Source organism: Hylobates moloch, unplaced genomic scaffold, assembly GCF_009828535.3.
Source record: "Hylobates moloch isolate HMO894 unplaced genomic scaffold, HMol_V3 SCAFFOLD_4, whole genome shotgun sequence".
NCBI lineage: Eukaryota > Metazoa > Chordata > Mammalia > Primates > Hylobatidae > Hylobates > Hylobates moloch.
Genome location: NW_026652279.1, coordinates 66,866,368 through 66,887,783, shown reverse-complemented (window position 1 = coordinate 66,887,783; position 21,416 = coordinate 66,866,368).

The following is a 21,416-nucleotide window of genomic DNA, read 5'->3' as shown; positions in this document are numbered from 1 at the left end:
TAATAAGCTATTCTTTATTTTTATTTCTTTCCTTTCTGTATTTTGGTGAGAATTATTAGCCCTAGAAAACACTTGAGTCCAAGTAGTCTAATTGAAAGCATGATGTTTGGCAGCAGGAGCAAGAGATACAGTGAGTGAAACAGGGAAGAAAGGAGGCAAAGCCAATACAAGCTTATACTTTCAAATTTCCTCCTTGTGGTCCTTCAGAAATTCCATGTTCTGTGGACAGGTGACCTTCTGTCTCCTTGTAGCTCATGATGAATGGTAGCTGGCATGGAATTGTATCACATCACATCGGTCACACATGTTGTTGCTTCAACTTCTTTCCCTCACCTCCTGCTCTTGCTTCCACGCTCCCACATCAAGCATTTTCCCCTTTTCTTGGCTTCAGGCTCTGCTTTCCAGAGGATTTGGCCAAGACAAGTGTTTTGAAGTTTAAGAAACACTTCTGCAAACATCATCTTACATATATCATTTTTAAATTAAGATATTTAAAAATCAAAATGATACCACCAACATAGTTGAACTATTAAATTTTTTAAAGTTCTTATGTAGAAAAACAGCAATCTCCTGCCCTACTGCCTCCCTGCTCTGCCAATTCAATACCCAGAGGTGCTATTTTTCAACTTTTGAGCAGTAACTTTCATTTACTTATGTATCTGTTTTACATGTGTGTGAAGTTTCAAAACATATCAAGTTTAGGGAATATGTCTTTACTACTTTATAGATAGCTGAGGAGTTATCACCTTTACAGTGATTACAGTGATTAGGCTTCTTCCTTCTGCTCATCCCATTCACCGATTTGCTTTTCCTTTGATTAATAATTGCCTTATTTTTCAATTTGCTGTTTCATGCATACCTATAATCAATTTTTCCCCAACTTTTTCTAACACAGTCCACTAAATGCAATAATCCTATTTCCAAGCACCCTAATACTAAATAATATTTCAGTCTTATTTCATTTTCTTAGAAATCTCATCTCTCATATCTCTATCGATTTGCTCTAATCTGGAATATTTAATCTCTAGGACTAATGCACAAATGTTATCCTGGCATTTTTCTTAGTTTCTCTCCTCTGTTAGATATCCTTTTTCGTGAATCATTTCTTCCATTTTCTTGGTTTACATTTTCATTTTGCTAGCACACATTCTTTAGCTTTCTTAAAAAGATCAATATTTTGAGGCCCGTTGAACTAGGCATTTATAGGGCTCATCTGCATTCAAAGTTGGAGAGAAAGATCACTTGGATTTGGCTCAGATTGCTTTTACTTTGATGTATACCAAACTAGAATACAATATTAGAAAATATATGGGATTTATATATGGGGTATAAGTGTGTAAGTGTGTACAGCCCAGATTCTACTTAAAGTTTTGTGATCAATGCAGCCTGCACATAGTACACAAACCTCAAGATCCTAAATACTACAAACTGCATCCTTGCTGCTTTTTATTCTATTAGCTTGGTAGGAGGGGTCATGTCAGCCTTCAAGGGTCTGACTAATGCTTTCCTGTCTTGTAAGTTCCTGTAGCATTTGGCCAGGATCAAAACTCTTTGTTTATGTGAAAATGTTTTTATTTTCCTTGAATTCTTGATTTATAGTTTGGCTAGAGAGAATATTCTGAATTGAAAATCATTTTTCCCCCAATTTTGGACGCAACTTTCTTTTAACCTCCAATATTGCTCTTAAGTAATCTAATGTCATCCTCACTTTTATTCAATTTATTGTGTCATTTTTTTCTTCCACTCTTACAAATTTGTGGTCTTCCCTATAACCCACTGAGTTACTTCACTCACGAGCCTTCTCCGACCTCCTGCCCATCTCCACGACATTGGTAGAACTTGCAGGGGTAGAACGGCAGAGAACTTTCTGGTTAGATGCAAATTTATTACCTGCCATTGGCTCTCTTCAGGAACTTTAATAAACATATTTTATTTTACAGTGACAAATCATAATTATATATATTTATGGGGCACTTTTCATAGTTCAATAAAGTGTCTTTAGGTTTCTCTCTCTTCTACTGTTTTATATCACCAGGACTGTTCAATTCAAGAAAGATCTATATTGATCAAAAGAATGTACCTGATATATTTGACAATGAAATCCAGAGATGAATCATAGTCAGGAGTTCAGGGGTGATGGACTGATGCTCAGCACTGAGCTTGTTTAAATAGAACAACCTATGCGAAGTAAAAATGAAAATTATGGTTAAAGAACTGAATGCAAGTTTATAAACACTGATAATGTGGAAATAATCAACAAAAATCAGTAAGTCATGAGAAGTTTAATAATTCCTATATACTCACTTTTTAAACTGGCACATAATAAATGAACAATATCCTAGTCTAGTAATTAAAGAAATAATGGTTTGAGTATGTCCTAAAATTACATATGTAATCTACTTCAAAACTAATTTAATAATTAGTGATCATCCACTGAAAGAACTCAATTATGATATTCTCTTTGGATGAAAAAGTTATCAAATTATTAATGTTTCTTCTCATGTTCCCCTCCTTTTAAGGAAGAAGTATTCATTTCTTGTTATATTTGCTGCTGTAACTGTTATTCAAAACAGTTTCTTTCTGTTTCTTTATTCAAAAAGAAATTATTCAAGACAGAGTCATTGAAGAGACATTGCAGTTGAGAGGATAGGCATGGCAGATGCTAAGTATCACTTGATATAGATAGAAGAATAAGGATATCATGAAACATTACATGTATTAATTTATTTTTAGAGACCAATATATATTCTGATTGCTTTTAAATTATTTAAATTGTTATAGCTTTTTTACTGATATTTCCTGAATGGAACTTCATGCTGTGATTGGGTCACAAGGGAGATTAACTTTAGGTGGTAAGCCTTTGCAAATACTAGCCTGTGTATTTTGCAAGATTACACTTACCAGTTTACATATATTCAGTGTTTTAAGAGAAAGAAAAGTGTAAGCAAAATGCTTTATTAACCTCTTCAATTGAAAAATAAAATAGCAATGTTAGCCACAAATAAGTTAACTATCATTCTTTCTTCGTTTTCCCACTTGCCATTCATAGGTCTTAGTAAAAACAATTTATCTGTGCTATAAATACATGTCTATTTATTTCTTGTACAATTGTAGGATAGAATTAATAAAGCTTTAGAGTTGTAAGGGACCTAGAAGTTTAAGTGAATGGCCAAGTTCCCTCAGGCAGTTAATAGCAGAGAATGACTTAGAATTCAGGTTTTGGGGCTGATGATTTTCTTTGCATGATAGTATGCTGTCTCTAAAGCTGTGAATCTCAAATTTGGATGCATAATATTCATTGGGAACCACTAGACAATCTTTCAGAACTGGGGTCAAATGCAGAAATAAGCATTCTTAAGAAGTACTCCAGTTGTCATAGTCCACATTTTGGGTATACATTGTCTGAAGGTTGCTTCTCTTAAAGCTGTTAGTGGTCACTTGCTTTCACAAAATATTTATATCAAATTGTTTTCAGGCCTGATTAATGATAGTGGGGTAGTTTTTGTTGTCATCCTTGAAGAAAGAAATCAGATAAAATCTGACCTTATTGTGTGTTATTGTAAACTTTTCAAAAGTCGAAAACTGGTTATTATCAAAATAATTATACAAAGTGGTTATTTCACATCATGGTTGACTTGGGTTAACCTCTTTGATATCTGTACAAATCTTTAGCAGTTTAAATCATTTAAATCTCAGTCCTAGAAACTCATCTCAAATTCCTTTTCTACAGGCAGTAACAACTTTTAGGGGAATAGAATTTCTGTATATCTCATCTTTAGCATTATTTCATGTTTTTCTTCATCTGCATTATAAAACTTTATGAACCTGGGCTGTAATACAACAATGTAGTTTACAGTCCATTGGTGTTGCTGTGGTTAGTCTTCTGAGATGCCTTTGTGGACGTGATTCTGCAGATAATGGGCTGTTTCAGTTCTGCTTGAGCTTTCGCTGCTATCTCCACCCCAGCAACAGCTGTGTTTTACTGTGTTCCTTTGGAATACATAAATAAAGGGAAGAACATGGGTATTCTTTTTAATATTACTTCCCAATCAATACTTGTTGTAACTGAATAGAGTGTTCTCAGAGTATGCAAGGCTAAGTAAGGTTAACTGTACTATATGACCTGAAGGTCATGCTTTGAAAGACATTATGAAAATTCATGGCAATTTAGCATACTTTCATAAATTATATATATATACACACACAAATAGAACATATATGAATTATATATAAGTTATATGTATATTTAATTATATAAATTATATATATGGAACATTCTCCATGACAGTTCTGAATCACATTCTGAAAGTTTTCTGTCAAATTCTAGTAAGCCTTGTTTTTGGCAAATTAACTGTTTTAGTGAAACAATCGTGTTCTTTCATAAGAAAATGGAAAATAAAACAACACAAATAAAGTCATTTAGCTTGGAAGAAGTTATAGAATTATCCTATTCAGAGGTTGACAAACTATGACCTGTGTATCCAATCTGGTCCCCCGCATGTTATTATAAATAATATTTTATTGGTATACAACTACTATCATTTCATTTATCTGTTGTTTGTACATACCCAGGTTATAACAGTGGAGTTCAGTTGTTGTGAGAGATACCATATGACCTATAAAGTCTAAAATATTTATTATTTGACCCTTTATAGAAAAAGTTTGCTGAATCCTCATCTAAAGCAATTGTTTGAAGCTTTTACAGAATTTCTGGAAAGCTTTTGAAAAAATACAGAAGTCTGGATCCCATACTTAAGGATTGATATGGTTTGGCTCTGTGTCTCCACCCAAATCTCATGTCAAATTGTGTTTCCCATATGCTGAAAGTGGAGCCTGGTGAAAGGTGATTGGATCATGGGGGCAGTTTCTAATGATTTAGCACCATCCCCCTAGTGCTGTCTTGTGGTAGAGTTCTCACAAGATCTGATGGTTTAAAAGTGTGTGGCAATTCCCCGCTTGCTCTCTCTCTTTCCTGCTTCCATGTAAGACGAGCCTTGCTTTCCCTTTGCCTTCCACCATGATTGTAAGTTTCCTGAGGCCTCCCCAGCCATGTGGAAATGTGAGCCAATTAAAACTTTTTTCTTTATAAATTATCCAGTCTCAGGTAATTCTTTATAGCAGTGTAAAAGTAGACTAATACAAGTATTTAAATTTACTTGGTTTGAGAAGGTACTTAGAGCTTCCTACCTAATTCAAACGTGTAGTTAGAATTGAAAACCACCAACTGACTTCTACAATAAATTACATTATTCACAAAGTACATTGCATTTTTATGAGAGGGTAGGAGGCCAACCGGAGAGACTCAGACTTGTTAGTTATGGCCTCAGATAAAAACAAAGGCACATAACTTAACTAAGATGACTTTCATTTTTTTATTGATTGATCAAATAGAATTTTCATGAATGACCTGGCATGACTTGAGATGATCCTAGAGAAATTGAGCACCATGTAAAATAGATAATTGTGGTTCAGAGGAAAGAAATATTACTTTGAGTTGAAGTGTCAGGGAAGACATCACAAATGAATATCTTTAACTGTGCCTAGAAGCTTCAAATACTGATAGGATTCAATGATGCAGACATGGGTACTGTAGATATTGTATTTGTTGCATTTTTTTTTCTTCTCTGCAAGTCTGCCCTGAAGGCCAAGGAATCAGAGTTTTTCCACTGTGGCTTACCTCGCTCATTCAATTCAACAAAATGTATTAATCCAGGCACTCAGTGCTATGAGTGTTGAGCATATCACAGCGAACAAGACAGATGTGGAGCTTGCTCTATAGAAGATCTCCATGCAGTAACAGTATGGCATAATAAATGATCCGGTGAGAGAAGTACAGGATATCTTCAGGTCATATAGTACAGTTACCTTACTTAGCCTTGCATACTCTGAGAAATCTTTTTAGACTAACTAAATTCTAAGTTGGAACATTTTGAAAGATTGATATGGAATAAGATGAAATAGGGACTAGTCAAAAGTAGAAGGATGGGAAGAATAAATATAGAAATGGTAATAATTTGGCCAGGTGTGGTGGCTCATGCCTGTAATCCCAGCACTTTGGGAGACTGAGGTGGGCGGATCACGAGGTCAGGAGATCTAGACCATCCAGACTAACACGGTGAAACTCCATCTCTACCAAAAAAAGATACAAAAAAATTAGCCGAGTGTAGTGGTGGGCACCTGTATTTCCAGCTACTCGGGAGGCTGAGGCAGGAGAATTGCTTGAACCCAGGAGGTGGAGGTTGTAGTGAGCCAAGATCATGCCACTGCACTCTAGCCTGGGCTACAGAGCGAGACTCCATCTCAAAAAAAAAAAAAAAATGGTAATAATTTGGGAGTGGTTAGCACAGAGTACAAGATGGGTGATATTGTGGACATGGGTTTGAAGAGTAAGTAAAATTCACATTTGAAGGGCTTTTATTTATATGTTTATTTATTTTAAATTAATAAAAATATTTTATTGAATTTCAGGAACTCGATATTTTTTTAAGATTTTAAATCTTTGCACACAAGTTTCCACTACACTTTCTAAAATAGTGGAAGTTGGACATCAAGAATGTCACTTATCTTCTTGTGTCACGTAGCACAGACATCCCAAGTCCCAACACTGCCCCCTGACTCCCTTTCTGGCCATGAACAAAAGAAGAATACAAAAGGGAAGCTCATGTATGATCCAAACTATGTAGTGCATTCCAAAGTGTATGTGGCATGATTTTGGGGTTGATTTTCCTCTCACTTCAATATAGTATGCTCATGGACAGGTGATCTCTTTAAGTATTCTATCCATTTCCATCATTGTCCTCTGCTACAATAATAGAGTAGTTTGTAGTCATGAAGGGCTTTTTAAATGCCATGTTGAAGAGTGTGGAGTTTCTACAAAACAATGGGAAACTCCAGAAGTGTGGAACTGTGGAATGACAAATCAGACAGCAAATGTATTATTATGCTCATATGTGGGGGAAAGATTTAAGAAGGAGCAGGCCTTGAGATAAGAAATTCAATTATGTGTCTGATATAGTATTTCAAGACGCTGGTCCAGTGAACCACAGTGGTGACAACAGTGAAAGAGATAAGCAGACGAGTTTCAAAGACAATCTGGAGGTGCAATAGATACAGGATATGGAGATTGTTTATGTATCGGATATAAAGAAAGAATCATCAAGGATGACAGAAGATCTGGCTCCATCTTTGCCCAAAAAAAATAATTTGGATTGTATAATACTGACTTATGGAATTTACTACTTCAGTATTATATCTCTCTTGCCTCCAACTCTGCTACTAAAATAACCATAAAAAAAACTCTCTGGCTCTACTGAGACCACCAATACAAAGTCAGTTTGCTTCATGACCCTTGAGGAGAGGGTTGATTTGGAGGATTACATTTTGCAATTCACTGGGGGCTCATGCTGAAATGAACTGTGACACATTCACAACTATCTTAATACTGCAAAATGTAGAAGGAAAGAATATTTGCATACCTCTGTCTACCAACATTGGATGAGAAACCCCTTTCACCTTAAAAATCCATTCATCCTTCCAAATGATCCCATTTAATGTATGACTCATATTCATTCAACTGCTGTACTTGAAACATTTAAAGGATCCATGGGCCATTTACTTCTTTTAGAGATTGTTAGCAATGGTATCTTAGGGATTTATGCTTCCTTTACCATGTTGTGTGAACTGTGAGGTGGGTCTTTGCTATCATTTATCCTAGTCCTGGAAAAGCAACAGCAAGAATAAGAGAAAAATAGTGAGGGAGGCAATGTTTGTATTTATTGTTTGTACACTGAGCATTGGCAAAACAGTATTCTGCATTCAAATAATAAATATTCAGCAAGGGTTGTATCAGGCATAGAATTACCAAGTGAAATGAATAGGTTTTATCTGTATTCACATTGATTCCAGGTTAGTCACACATCATCTTTATTTAAAATAGCACATGGCTTGCTATGAAAGCAATGTGTTCCCGCATTCTCTTTGTATAACTCACCGCACTTTGACTCCACACATTGTAAAGTTGTCTCTCTCACTTTCATAGACAAACATTAAGTGTAAGTCGTTGTGAGGATTGGAACTAGCTGAAATTAGCTATCCTGTTTTAAAAATATAATGTATTCTTTCCTTTGCTGTCTTTTCCTACTAGAGTATAAAGTCCTCTGTAATATCACAAATTACTTCCTCTCCGTATGCTAATTTCTTATGCAGTTCCCAACTATAGCAGTTATTTGATCTGTACTTAAAAATTTTATTAAATTCCCTTTTCTGTCCACTCTCACACTGAACTCTCTTAAAGGCTCTCTGTGTCTTTAGGTGTCTTATGTGAAGCCATTTTTCTCTTTACAATGTTGCTTCTCTTAACACCTAGTCTGAAGCTTTTTCAGAGTCATTACACTTTTGGAAGGTTTTGATCTACCTGAGTTTGAAATGTTGCTACTACTAACACATCTGTACTTGGCATTTCCAAAAGCAGTAAAATATTTCAGTAATTTTTGTGTATAATTTCAGATTGTAGGAAAAAGTTTATCTGAAGGAAAGGTGGGTGGAATTCTCTAGTCAACATTTCTTTATTGGGTGCTCTGTGTCCTCTGATCCTAGAGGCCCAGCCTCTATGGCTCTGTGACTAGCAGGTGTTGGTAGATCAATGGCTAAGACCCCAGGACCTGCTAAAAGCCTAGAAATAACTGACAGAAATTGCTGTCTTCTCCTGCCTCTCTAAACTTTAAAAAGCCAGCAAAGAATGTGATCTTTCGGGATGGGAGGCCAAGATGGCCAACTAGATGCAGACAAGTGAAACAGCTCCCACGGAGGGACTGAGACAAGTGGCATGCTTTATACAGATCTTCAGAGGGAAGGCACTGAGAGTGGGCAGAGGGAAGACATGGAAGCTGCGCTGAAGAGGAAGCCGGGAACCCCACAAGGGCTACTGAGCACTGGGGTTCATTTTTGAACCACAGTAGCTCTGGGGGTACAGGTTAGTTGAACTGGCAAGGAGCAACCTGCTCTCACCAGGGGGTCTGGAACCCCGGCAGAAGGGGACCTCTCTACCACCATGGACACTTGGGGTGGCAAGGAGAGCTGCTTAGAGAAGTGGTGGGGCAGCAAGCCACTGATGTGGAGCCCAGAGGGTTTGGTGCAGGAGCATCTGCAGTGAAGCATGGCCAGGGACAGCCATGCCCCTAGGCTCAACTTGTTCTCTAAGAGACTTTAGCCTTAGGGAACTGTTGGACCTGATCTCTGCAGGGTGGTCTTGGACATCAGACAGAGCTGGTCCACCCTGAGCACTCTTCGGTCTGCTGGCCTCTGCTGGGGACACAGCCTGGCCACGCTTGCTTACAGGGCAGTCTCGGGTGCCCTGGGGGCCCACACCATAGCTTCTGTGCCAGTGGATAGTGCCTGACAGGTGGAGAGTTCTAGTGAGGTGGCCCCTAGCGCTGCGCACCAGCTGCAGCTTTTTCTTCCCCATACTGCAGCTTTCTCCGAGCCCACAGCAACTCCCTACATCGCTTTACTGGCACATATCTGCATGGGCGGGTTTTGCTTTACTTACTCTGGCAGCACAAGTGAGTGTGCTGCACCCCTCCACCCCACACCACAGAAGGCCATTGCTGATGGAGCCTTGGCAGGCACAAAACCACCAAGCCTTGCCTCACCAGCTAACTGTGCAGAGAACAGGGGATCCTCCCACTCTCTGAGCTATCATTCCAGCTTGCAGAGCACAGAGAAGGCACCCAGACCTGTACCATCCAGCACCCTACCCGAAGCCAACACCACTCCAGTGCGACAACACACGTAGTCCCCAGCAGGGGCCCCTTGCTCACCAACCCCCAGCTGCCTTGCCACCCCCACTTTGGTGAATGCCTTCAAGGAGATAGGCAGCCCTGTATCTGCTAGCATACTGTTGAAGCTGCCACATATCAGCTCCCCCAGCGCAGGGAACCCTAAACCTTGAGGAGCCAGAGAACAAAGTTGGGGCCCAATAAAAATCTCCCAGAGTTAGAGCACATAGTCAAGGAGTTGGGAAATAAGTGTTGGCCCTCTAAAGTCTCCCAGAAACAAAGCCAGTTGGCTGAATCCACCTTATACCACAATCAAACCCTCAAGGTCATCAAATAGGATAAAAGAAAAAAAACACCTATCTAAAGGTCAGCAGTCTCAAAGATTAAAAATGGATAAGCCCACAAAGATGAGAAAGAGTCAGCATAAGAATGCTGAAAACTCAAAAAGCCTGAGTGCCTTCTTTCCTCCAGATAACCTCATCACCTCCCCACCAAGGGTTCAGAAACAGGTTGAAGCTGAGATGGCTAAAATGACAGAAGCAGAATTCAGAATATAGATAAAAGTGAAGATCATTGAGCTGCAGGAGTACATTGAAACCCAATGGAAGGAAGGTAAAAATCATAATAAAACACTGCAGAAACTGACAGATAAAGTAGCCAGTATAGACAAGAATGTAACTGACCTGATAGAGCTGAAAAACACACTACAGGAATTTCACAATGCAAACACAGGTATTATTAGCAGAATAGACAAAACAGAGGAAAGAATCTCTGAGCTTTAAGACTGGCTTTCTGAAATAAAAAAGGCAGACAAGAGTAGAGAAAAAGAATGGGAAAGAATGAACAAAACTTCTGAGAAGTATGAGATTATGTAAAGAGATTCAATCTATGACTGATTTGTGTACATGAAAGAGATAGGGAGAATGGAACCAACTGGGAAAGCATATTTCAGGATATCATCCATGAGAACGTACCCAACCTAGCTAGAGAGGATAACATTCAAATTCGGGAAATGCAGAGAACCCCAGTCAGATACTTTACAAAGATAATCCCCAAAACACATAATCATCAGATTCTCCAAGATCAAAATGAAAGAAAAAATGTTATGGGCAGCTAGAAAGAAAGGTCAGGTCACCTACATAAGGAAGCCCTTCAGACGAACAGTGGACCTCTTAGCCAAAACCCTACAAGCCAGAAGAGATTGGAAGCCAGTATTCAACATTCTTGAAGAAAATAAATTCCATACCAGAATTTCATATCTGGACAAACTAAGCTTCATAAGCAAATGAGAAAGAAGATCCTTTTCAGACAAGCAAATGCTGAGGGAATTCATATCTGCCAGATCTGCCTTATAAGAACTCCTGAAGGAAGCAGTAAATATGGAAAGGAAAGACCATTACCAGTCACTACAAAAACACACTGAAGTACACAGACTAGAGACACTATAAAGCAACCACATAAACAAATCTTCAAATTAACCAGCTAATATCATGATGACAGGATCAAATCCACATATATCAACACTTACCTTAAATGTAAATGGTCTAGATGCCCCAATTAAAAGATAAAGAGTAGCAAGCTGGATAAAGAACAAAGACCCATTGGTAGGCTGTCTTCAAGAGACCCATCTCACATGCAATGCACATGGGCTTAAAATAACACTGGGGCCTGCCATGGGGTGGGGGGAGGGGGGAGAGATAGCATTAGGAGATATACCTAATGTAAATGACGAGTTAATGGGTGCAGCACACCAACATGGCACATGTATACATATGTAACAAACCTGCACCGTTGTGCACATGTACCCTAGAACTTAAAGTATAATAATAAAAATAAATAAGTAAACAGATAAAAAGATGGAGAAAAATCTACCAAGAATATGGAAAACAGAAAAAATCAGGGGTTGAAATCTTAGGTTCTGACAAAACAGACTTTAAATCAACAAAGATCATAAAAGGCAAAGAAGGGCATTATGTAATCATAAATTATTCAGTTCAACAAGATCTAACCACTAAATATATATGCACCCAAACATGAGCACCCAGATTCATACAGCAGGTTCATATAGACTCTCAAAAGATTTAGACTCCCAGACAATAATAGGAGACTGTAACATGCCATTGACAATATTAGACAGATCACTGAGACAGACAATTAACAAAGATATTCAGGACCTTAACTCAGCACTGGATCAAATAGATCTCATAGATATCTACAGAACTCTCCACCCACAAACAACAGAATATACATTCTCATCACCACATGGCACATACTGTAAAATAGATCACATAATCAAAAGTAAAACACTGTTCAGGAAATACAAAAGAATTGAAATCATAACAAACAGCCTTTTGGAACATCGAACAATGAAATTAGAATTCTAGACTAAAAGATTCACTCAAAACCCTACAATTACACGGAAATTGAATAACATGTTACTGAATGACTTTTGGATAAATAAGGAAATTAAGGCAGAAATCAAGAAATTATTTGAAACTAATGAGAGAAAAGATTCAACTTGCCAGAGTCTCTGGGATACTGCTAAGTCAGTGTTAAAAGGAAAATTGATAGCACTAAATGCCCACATTAAAAAGTTAGAAAGATCTCAAGTTAACAACCTAACATCACAACTAAAAGAACTAGAGAACCAAGAGTAAACAAACCCCAAAGTTGGCAGAAGAACAAGAAATAACCAAAATCAGAGCTGAATTGAAGGAGATAGAAACACACAAAAAATTCAAAAGAGCAACGAATCCAGAGGCTGGTTTTTTGAAAAAAATTAATAAAATCGACCACTAGATAGATTTATAAAGAAGAAAAGAGAGAGGATTCAAATAAACCCAACCAGAAACAACAAAGGGGATATTACCACTGACTCCACAGAAATGCGAACAACCATCAGAGAATATTATGATTACTTATATGTACATAGACTAGAAAATCTAAAGGAAATAAATGAATGCCTGAACACATACACCCTCTCAAGACTGAACCAGAAAGAAATTGAATCCCTGAACAAATCAATAATGAGTTCTGAAATTGAGGCAGTAATGAATTGCCTACCAACAACAACAACAAAAGGCCAGGACCACAGATTCACAGATGAATACTACCAGATGTACAAATAAGAGCTGGAGCCATTTCTACTGAAACCATTCCAAAGTATTTAAGGATAAGGCACTCCTTCCTAACTCATTCTATGAGGGCAGCATCATCCTGATACCAAAACCTGGTAGAGATACAACAAAGAAAAAAAAATTAGGCCAATATCCTTGATGAACATCAATGCAAATATTCTCAACAAAATACTGGTAAACTGAATCAAGCAACACATCAAAAACTTATCTACCATGATCAAGTAGGCTCTATTTCTGGGATGCAAGATTCATTCAATATACCCAAATTAATAAATGTGATTCATCACATAAACAAAACTAAAGACAAAAACACATGATTATCTCAATAGATGCAGAAAAAGTCAATATCCATTCATGTTAAAAACTCTCAATAAACTAGATTTTGTAGGAACATACCTCAAAATAATAAGAAACATCTATGAAAAACCCACAGCCAGCATTATACTGAATGGGCAAAAGCTGGAAGCATTCCCCTTGAAAAGTGGTGCAGGAGAAGGATACACTCTCTTACCCTTCCTATTTAACATAGCATTGAAAATCCTGGCCAGGGCACTCAGGCAAGAAAAAAGAATAAAAGGCATCCAATTAGAAAGATAGGAAGTCAAACTATTTCTGTTTGCAGACGACATTATCCTATATCTAGGAAACCCCATATCTCAGCCCAAAACCTTCTTAAGCTGATAACCAACATCAGCAAAGTCTCAGGATAAAAAATCAGTGTGCAAAAATGACCAGCATTCCTATACATCAACAACAGGCAAGCCAGGAGCCAAATTAGGAATTTACTCTCATGCATAATTGCCACAAAAAGAGTAAAATACCTAGGAATACAGCTAACTAGGGAGGTGAAAGATCTCCATGAGGAGAACTATAAAATACTGCTAAAAGAAATAAGAAATGAAACAAACAAATGGAAAAACATTCCATGCTCATGGATAAGATAAATCAATATTGTAAAAATGTCCATATTGCCCAAAGCACTTTATAGATTCAATGTTATTCTTATTAAACAATCATTGAGATTCTTTGCAGAACTAGAAAAACATATTTCATAATTTATATGCAATCAAAAACAAGCCCTAATAGCCAAGGAAATCCTAAGAAAAAAGAACAATGCTGGAGGCATCATGCTACCTAACTTCAAACTATTTTACAAGGCTACAGTAACCAAAACCACAAGGTACTGGTACAAAAACAGACACATACACCAATGGAACAGAATAGAGAACCCAAAAATAAGACTGCACACCTACAACTATCTGATCTTCAAGAAACCTGGCAAAAACAAAAAATGGGGAAAGGATTCCCTTATTCAATAAATGGTGCTAGGATCACTGGCTAGCCATATGCAGATTAAAACTGAACCCTTTGCTAACACCAGACACAAAAATCAACTCAAGATGATTTAAAAGACTTAAATGTAAAACTCAAAACTATAAAAACTCCAAAAGACAACCTAGGCAATATCATTCAGGACATAGGAGCAGGCAAAGATTTCATGAGGGAGAAGCCAAAAGCAATTGCAATGAAAGGAAAAATAGACAATTGGAATCGAATTAAACTAAAGAGCTTCTGCACAGAAAAAAAAAAAATCAACAGAGTAAAGAGACTACAGAATGGGAGAAACTTTTTGCAAACTATGCATCCAACAAGGTTTAATATCCAGGATCTGTAAGAAATGTAAACAAATTTACAAGAAAAAACCACTCTATTAAAAAGTGGGCAAAGGACATGAACAGACACTTTACAATAGAAGACATGTGTGCAGTTAATAATCATAGGAAAAAAAGCTCAACATCACTGATCATTAGAAAAATGCAAATCAAAACCACAATGAGATACCATCACACACCAGTCAGAATGGCTATTACTAAAAAGTCAAAAAATAGGCGGGGCGCAGTCATTCATGCCTGTATTCCCAGCACTTTGGGAGGCTGAGGTGGGCGGGTCACCTGAGGTTGGGAGTTTGAGACCAGCCTGACCAACATGGAGAAACCCGATCTCTATTAAAAATACAAAAAAAATTAGCCGGGCATGGTGGCACATGCCTGTAATCCCAGCTACTCAGGAGGCTGAGGCAGGAGAATGACTTGAACCCGGGAGGTGGAGGTTGTAGTGAGCCAAGATCATGCCATTGCACTCCAGCCTGGGCAACAAGAGCGAAACTCCATCTCAAAATAAATAAATAAATAAAAGTAAAAAAAAAATAGCAGATGCTGGCGAGGTTGTGGAGAGAAAGGAATGCTCATACACTCTTGGTGGGAGTATACATTAGTTCAACCATTGTGGAAGACAGTGCAGCAGTTCCTCAAAGTCCTAAAGACAGAATAATGCTCAACCCAGCAATCCCACTAATGGTTGTATACCCAAAGGAATATAAATCATTCTATTATAAAGACACATGCATGTTTATGTTCACTGAAGCACCATTCACAATAGCAAAGATACAGAATCAACCCAAATGCCCATCAATGTTAGACTGGATAAAGAAAATGTGGTACATAACACCCTGGAATACTAAAAGAGAATGAAATCATGTCCTTTGCAGGAACATGGATGGAGCTAGAGACCATTATCTGTAGGAAACTAATGCAGGAACAGAAAAGTAAATACTGCATGTTCTCACTTACAAGTAGAAGCTAAATAATGAGAATACATGGACACGCAGAGGGAAAGAACATGCACTGGGGCCTATTGGCGCTTGGAAGATGGGAGGAAGGAGATGATCAGGAAAAATAACTAATGGGTACTAGGCTTAATTCTGAGTGGTGAAATAATCTATACAAGAAGCCCCTATAGCACAAGTTTACTTATGTAACATACCTGCACATGTATCCTGAACTTTACATGAAAGTTTTTTGTTAATATTTCTTCATTGATCTCTATAAGAAAGAATCAATCTCTGTCTTCAGAAGATTTTCAGGGAAAAATCCAGGAAGCTTCTCATTTACAGCAATAATTAAATGGCAAACATGATAGTGCTAATTACTGGCATAGCAATAGGTATTTGGAAATGGCAGAGAGTCCTAGGAATGAGGGATATTGTTAATGCGTAATATCAAAGATGGAGTTTGAGCAGGGAAATGAGGGATGAATAAAACTGGAATAGGCAAAGGGATGAAAAGAGTGAAAGTGGTGAGGAACAGAGGGAAGACAGTAGCTACTTGAAATAGAGAAACTGGCCTAAACAAAAAGGTTAGCTGGGATCAGATTACGGTGGAAACCCCACATAGTGCCATCATGCCTGTGTGTCCCTCCCTATTTTCTGATTTGTGTCTGCCTTTCTGGATCTGGGTGTACGTTTAGTTGTTACCTCTCTGTATTTGACCTTGATTTGGTAAACTAGAGGTCTATTTCCTCTGTTCCTAATTTTAATTTTAATTTTTATTTGCTTTGCTCACTTCATCCAAGGTCCTGGGCTCTTGGTGCTAAACCAGACCTAGTTTTTGTTTCGTGTCTCTCCTGCATTCAACTTGCTGCTTTCTTTGATTGATTTATAAATGTATATCATGCCCTGATCTTTAATGACATAGCAGAAGGCATAAGCTGAAAATAATGATTTACTTTCAGTTACTAAATATTTCTTGTACTTGACTATTTATTTTCTCCAATATATATGGCCTCCCAATAACCTATTTTTATTTCTGTTTATTGCAAATGTTCCAAAGGAAGATAATAAATGGATAAAGTATAGTATATATAAACAGTGGAATACTAGTTAGTCTTAAAAAAGAAGGAAATTCTGTCATTTGCAACAACATGAATGAACCTGAAGGACATTTTGTTAAGTGAAATAAGCCAGGTACAGAAAGAAAATAACTGCATGATCCAACTTATGTATGGAATCTAAAAATGCCCAACTCATGAAGCAGAGTAGAATGTTTTTATCAGGGACTGGAGAAGGAGGGGTGATTGGAGAATTGTTGGTCAAAGTATAGTTAGGCAAGATGAATATGTTCAAGAGATCTAATGTACACCATGGTAATTATAGTTAATAACAAGTGTATACTTGAAAATTGCTAAGAGAGTAGTTTTTAAGTTCACATAGCACACGCAAAAATCTTAAGTAGGTGAGGTATGTTAATTAGCTCGATTTAGCCATTCCACAATGTGTACATATTTCAAAACATCTTGCTGTATGCCAGAAATATATGATTTTTACTTGTAAATTAAAAAAAGAAGAAAATAAAGAGAATAGGAAAGTACCTACATTGTTTGTCAAGGGTTCTAGAACCTTTAGTTATCAGAAGACAGCAACAAATTGAATCATCTTCCAAATGATGACTTTGATATTGTCAGTCAGTTGATAAATATGTGTCATGCATGTTTCTAGGTTTTGATTATATAGAAACAAACTTTTTTTTTGAGGGAGCTTGCAGTTAGTGTCAGAAAGAAGAAAATACAGATACGGAAATAATTAGATAATTTAATTTCATACGCATATTGAGTTTGAATAGTGAAAAGAGAGGGTGCTACTTTCGCTAAGATGTTTAGTAAAAGTATCTTTGAGGAAGTGATGAAAATGGTTTATGACATTTCAGTTGAGACAAGGCAGATGAAAAGAATCAGTCATACAAATAATTGGAGAAAGAATATAAGCAGGTACAGCAAATGTAAAGACTCTTAGGTGGGAATAAGCTATTGTGCTCAAGGAACAGAATTAAAGCCATCATGTTTTGAATATTGGGGGGATCAAGATAAAAACAAGCTTTGAATAAAGGGGAAATAAAGACAAAAATGAAAAATGCATATGTTTATATTTTAGACTTCTATATAAGTAGGCGTTTTTCCAATACACCATATCTGGTCCAGTTTGTATAACACATTTTGATGTGTTGTGGCATTCCTACTTAATTTGGGGCTTATTTTTGTAAGTTAACTGACGGTCAGATTTTGAAAGAGTAACTCAATCAATTTCTAATCCTGTGGCAGGATTTTGGCTTGCAGCTAATTCATCACTTATCAAAAATCAAAGTAAATTTTTCTTCCTTTTTAATATTTAAAATGTGATAAAACTTCTCTTTGTTATTATATTTTCCAGCAGCCTCAAAGTTTATGATGTTATTTATGGGCAATGCTAAATGAAGAAAATGCTAATAAAATTTAACCACTGGTTCATTTTATATGAGTACAAAATGGATGTGAGCTTGGCTTCATCTTCAGCAGGGTTTGATGAATATTGCATCTTTTAGATGTGTGTTTGAATCTAGACGTTTTCCTTATTAGTGATGTCAAACAAAACAATAAATCTCCCAGCCTCATTTCTCTTATCTGTAAAATGGAGGATCATTTTATGAGAGTTTTATGAAGATTAAATGAAGGGATAGAGTATATGAAGCACCTAACTTGGTGCTTAGCCCATCTCGTATTGCCTAGTAAATGCTTGAGTTTGTGAATATGAATGTGGGTGTGGTACTCACCCCTCATAATTTTTTAATGTTCTTTGCCTCCTGAAGTTCAAGAACTCATTTAACACAGAATAATTTGTCTCTGAACAAACATTGTGTTGAACAACACCAAAGGATATATAAATATTTGGGTCAGAAAACAGTTGTGGGGAAAACCTCTTTGCTTGCTGATTAAGTTACACCTGTTGGTGCCCTTTCCTACTGTTTTATGGTGACTTAGCCAGCCGCTCTCTGGAAGAAGAGGCTTGGCTACTTGATAGAAAGCTTAGTTTTCTTCCAGGGCACCTAAGGAAGTTCTTTCTACTCAGGGTTCACATTTGCAAATACTCTCTGAAATGCCTTTTCCCTGGTCCCATGAACTGTAGAAATATCCAAGGCCTCAGTGGTGAAATCCTCATCTGACTTCTCTTTACCTTGTCTGTTCTGTGTTTCAGAATCTTCATTTAGCAACCATTTTTTGCTCTCCACAGGCTTCCAGGTACTTGACTGTGAAGAACATAATTGGTTTCTTAAACTGACCCTTGACGAACAAAGATACTTATTAGCTTTCTTCCCACTAGACAACCTGCATTCCAGGGACATTTGCTCCTGCTGGTAGGAGAAAAAAACTAGTGAAACCTCAACTCTGCTGACTGTTTTCAACTAATTTTTACTTTTGGATATAGCACGGTACAATGAATTCCTTTTCTACTGGCAAAATAAGTAGGAAAAGTTACTGAGATTAAAGGGAAATAAGAGAAGACTGAGCAGAGATGTTATGTGATTCCCAAATCACAAAAAGAGACTATTTTTAAAGGATTTGTTTTAAATTAATCTTACAAGGTCTACACTTTGAATTAAGTAACTTCAAATATACAACATTGTTTTCAGCTAAAAATATTATAAATTCTTTCTCTATATTTCCTGTGTTCCAAGCAAAGAAAGAAGAGTGGGAAGTGTTTTGATTCATATCAGCATCATCAAAGTATTTATTAAACACTCGATCTCAAATGGTGTCTCACTTGCTTTAACAAATGATGTAAGCTGTCTCAGCCTTTTAAATATTTATCACTGAAGCAAACTTCCTGCCATTTCTGGGATGCCCTTGGTAGTGTCTCTTTTTCTCCTGCCCTTGCCTTAACTCTGTTTTTCTCCTGTCTCTCACTCCAAGTGTTTTAGTTGGGGAAATGTGATATATTAAAACAACACATATACTAAAACATAGTAAGTGACTTGATAGAGGCATATATAAAGTGCTGTGAGAACGTAGGGGAAAGAATAACTAGGCTTCTTTCTCTAGAGCTCAGAGAAGTGTTGAAGGTCAGATTGAGCCTAAAAGTATGTGGAGGGGTCTGTGAGGTAGACAGGGGAGATGGGAATGCTAAGAGGTAATGTTGGATGAAGATCAAAGGTCTAAAAAATAGGCATTTGGAAAGCTGTCAGTAGTTCATTGTGACTACAGAACTTTGAAAATTTAATTATCCAAATATACTAATGATCCTTCTGAAAATTCTCTGTAATCTGCACATCTCTTGCTCAGGGAGTTGCCACAGATGCATGAGTCCTTCATCCTCTAAGTCAGCAGTCCCCAGCATTTTTGGCACCATGGGCTAGTTTCGTGAAAGACAATTTTTCCACAGACTTGGTGGGAGGGGATGGTTTCAGGATTAAACTGTTTCACCTCAGATCAGATCATCAGGCATTAGATTCTCATAAGCAGAGTGCAACCTAGATCTCATGCAGGCACAGTTCACAATGGGGTTCGCACTCCTGATAGCAACAGGAGACAGACAAATTCCTAGGCAGACAGGGACAGGTCCCCAGTGAAACTCAACCTTCAAACCAAGGACAGCTTAAAGCCTGAAAACCAAGCTGCCAGTTCTGGATAGAGTCCATGACTGGAGTGAGAACTTCTATTTTTATCTTACCCACTCTTTCTCAATTGGTTCCTTCTGAATGATGCCTTTTAAGCAATCGAATGGTGCTTTTTCCAAGACCACCCGTGGACCAATCAGCACACACTCTCCAATTCTAAACCCATAAAACCCCCAGACTCAGACTTATAGACAGCAGCCCACTTTCAGGGTTCCCTCTCACAGCTGAGAGCGTTCCTTCTGTCACTCAATAAAATTATTCTCTGCCTTACTCTCCAATATCTGCATACCTTATTCCTCTTGGTCACAGGACAAGAACCTGGAGCTCACAAAGCTGAGGGTGGTGGGAGTAAAAGAGCCATAATCCTCCCTCCCACTCACTGAACTGCAGGAGTGAAAGAGCTATTATGCTCTTGGCTGGTTTGCTGAGCTGCAGGTGGTGGGAGTAAAAGAGCTGTTAACCCTCCCTCCCACTCTCTGAACAACAGGAGAGAAGCTATTGGGTGCCACTCCCTCCCACTTGTGGAACTACTGGAGTGAAAAAGCCACAACACTCCTATGCGAATCCAATACTGCTGCTAATCTGACATGAGGGGTAGCTCAGGTGGTAATGCTCATTCACTTGCCACTCATCTCCTGTCGTGCAGCCCAGTTCCTGAGAGGCCATAGACTGGCAGTTGGGAACCCCTGCTCTAATTGACCTGCCTTATACGTAGGTTGTACCTCCTGTCTCTTTGTTAGTCTGGTGAAATTAAGAGAGATCAGAAGTTGAGTATGAATGTACCAAAGTATTTTTAAACTTTTCAGGTTGATTATATATTGGATAAGAAATCCTCTTTCATTTATGGCTAGATGGAAACTTTATGTGTAAATGTGTAAATGGAGTTTCTTACATTTTTCAGCACAACTCGTCTTCTCTGGAGAAAGAAAGAGCATATAATTTGAGAGTTCAATGTAGAAAGAAAAGTCATCTACTTTAGGTTTATTAGCCTGTAATCATCCAGTTGCCTGAAGTGCTTGTGAAACACTTAGATTATGCCTAAGACTCAAACTCGGATGATCTTTATCCCCCTGAAAAATTCACAAAAATTATCTGACACTGTCCAGCCCTCTTTTTAGAGATGAGTCTATAGTCATCTCCAAATAAGTAAATCATTTCTCTTAAGTTCACAGATTCAATGGATGGTAGAGCCCAACATGACAGAAAATTACTACATTTATTATTATAGCAATTTCTCTAAC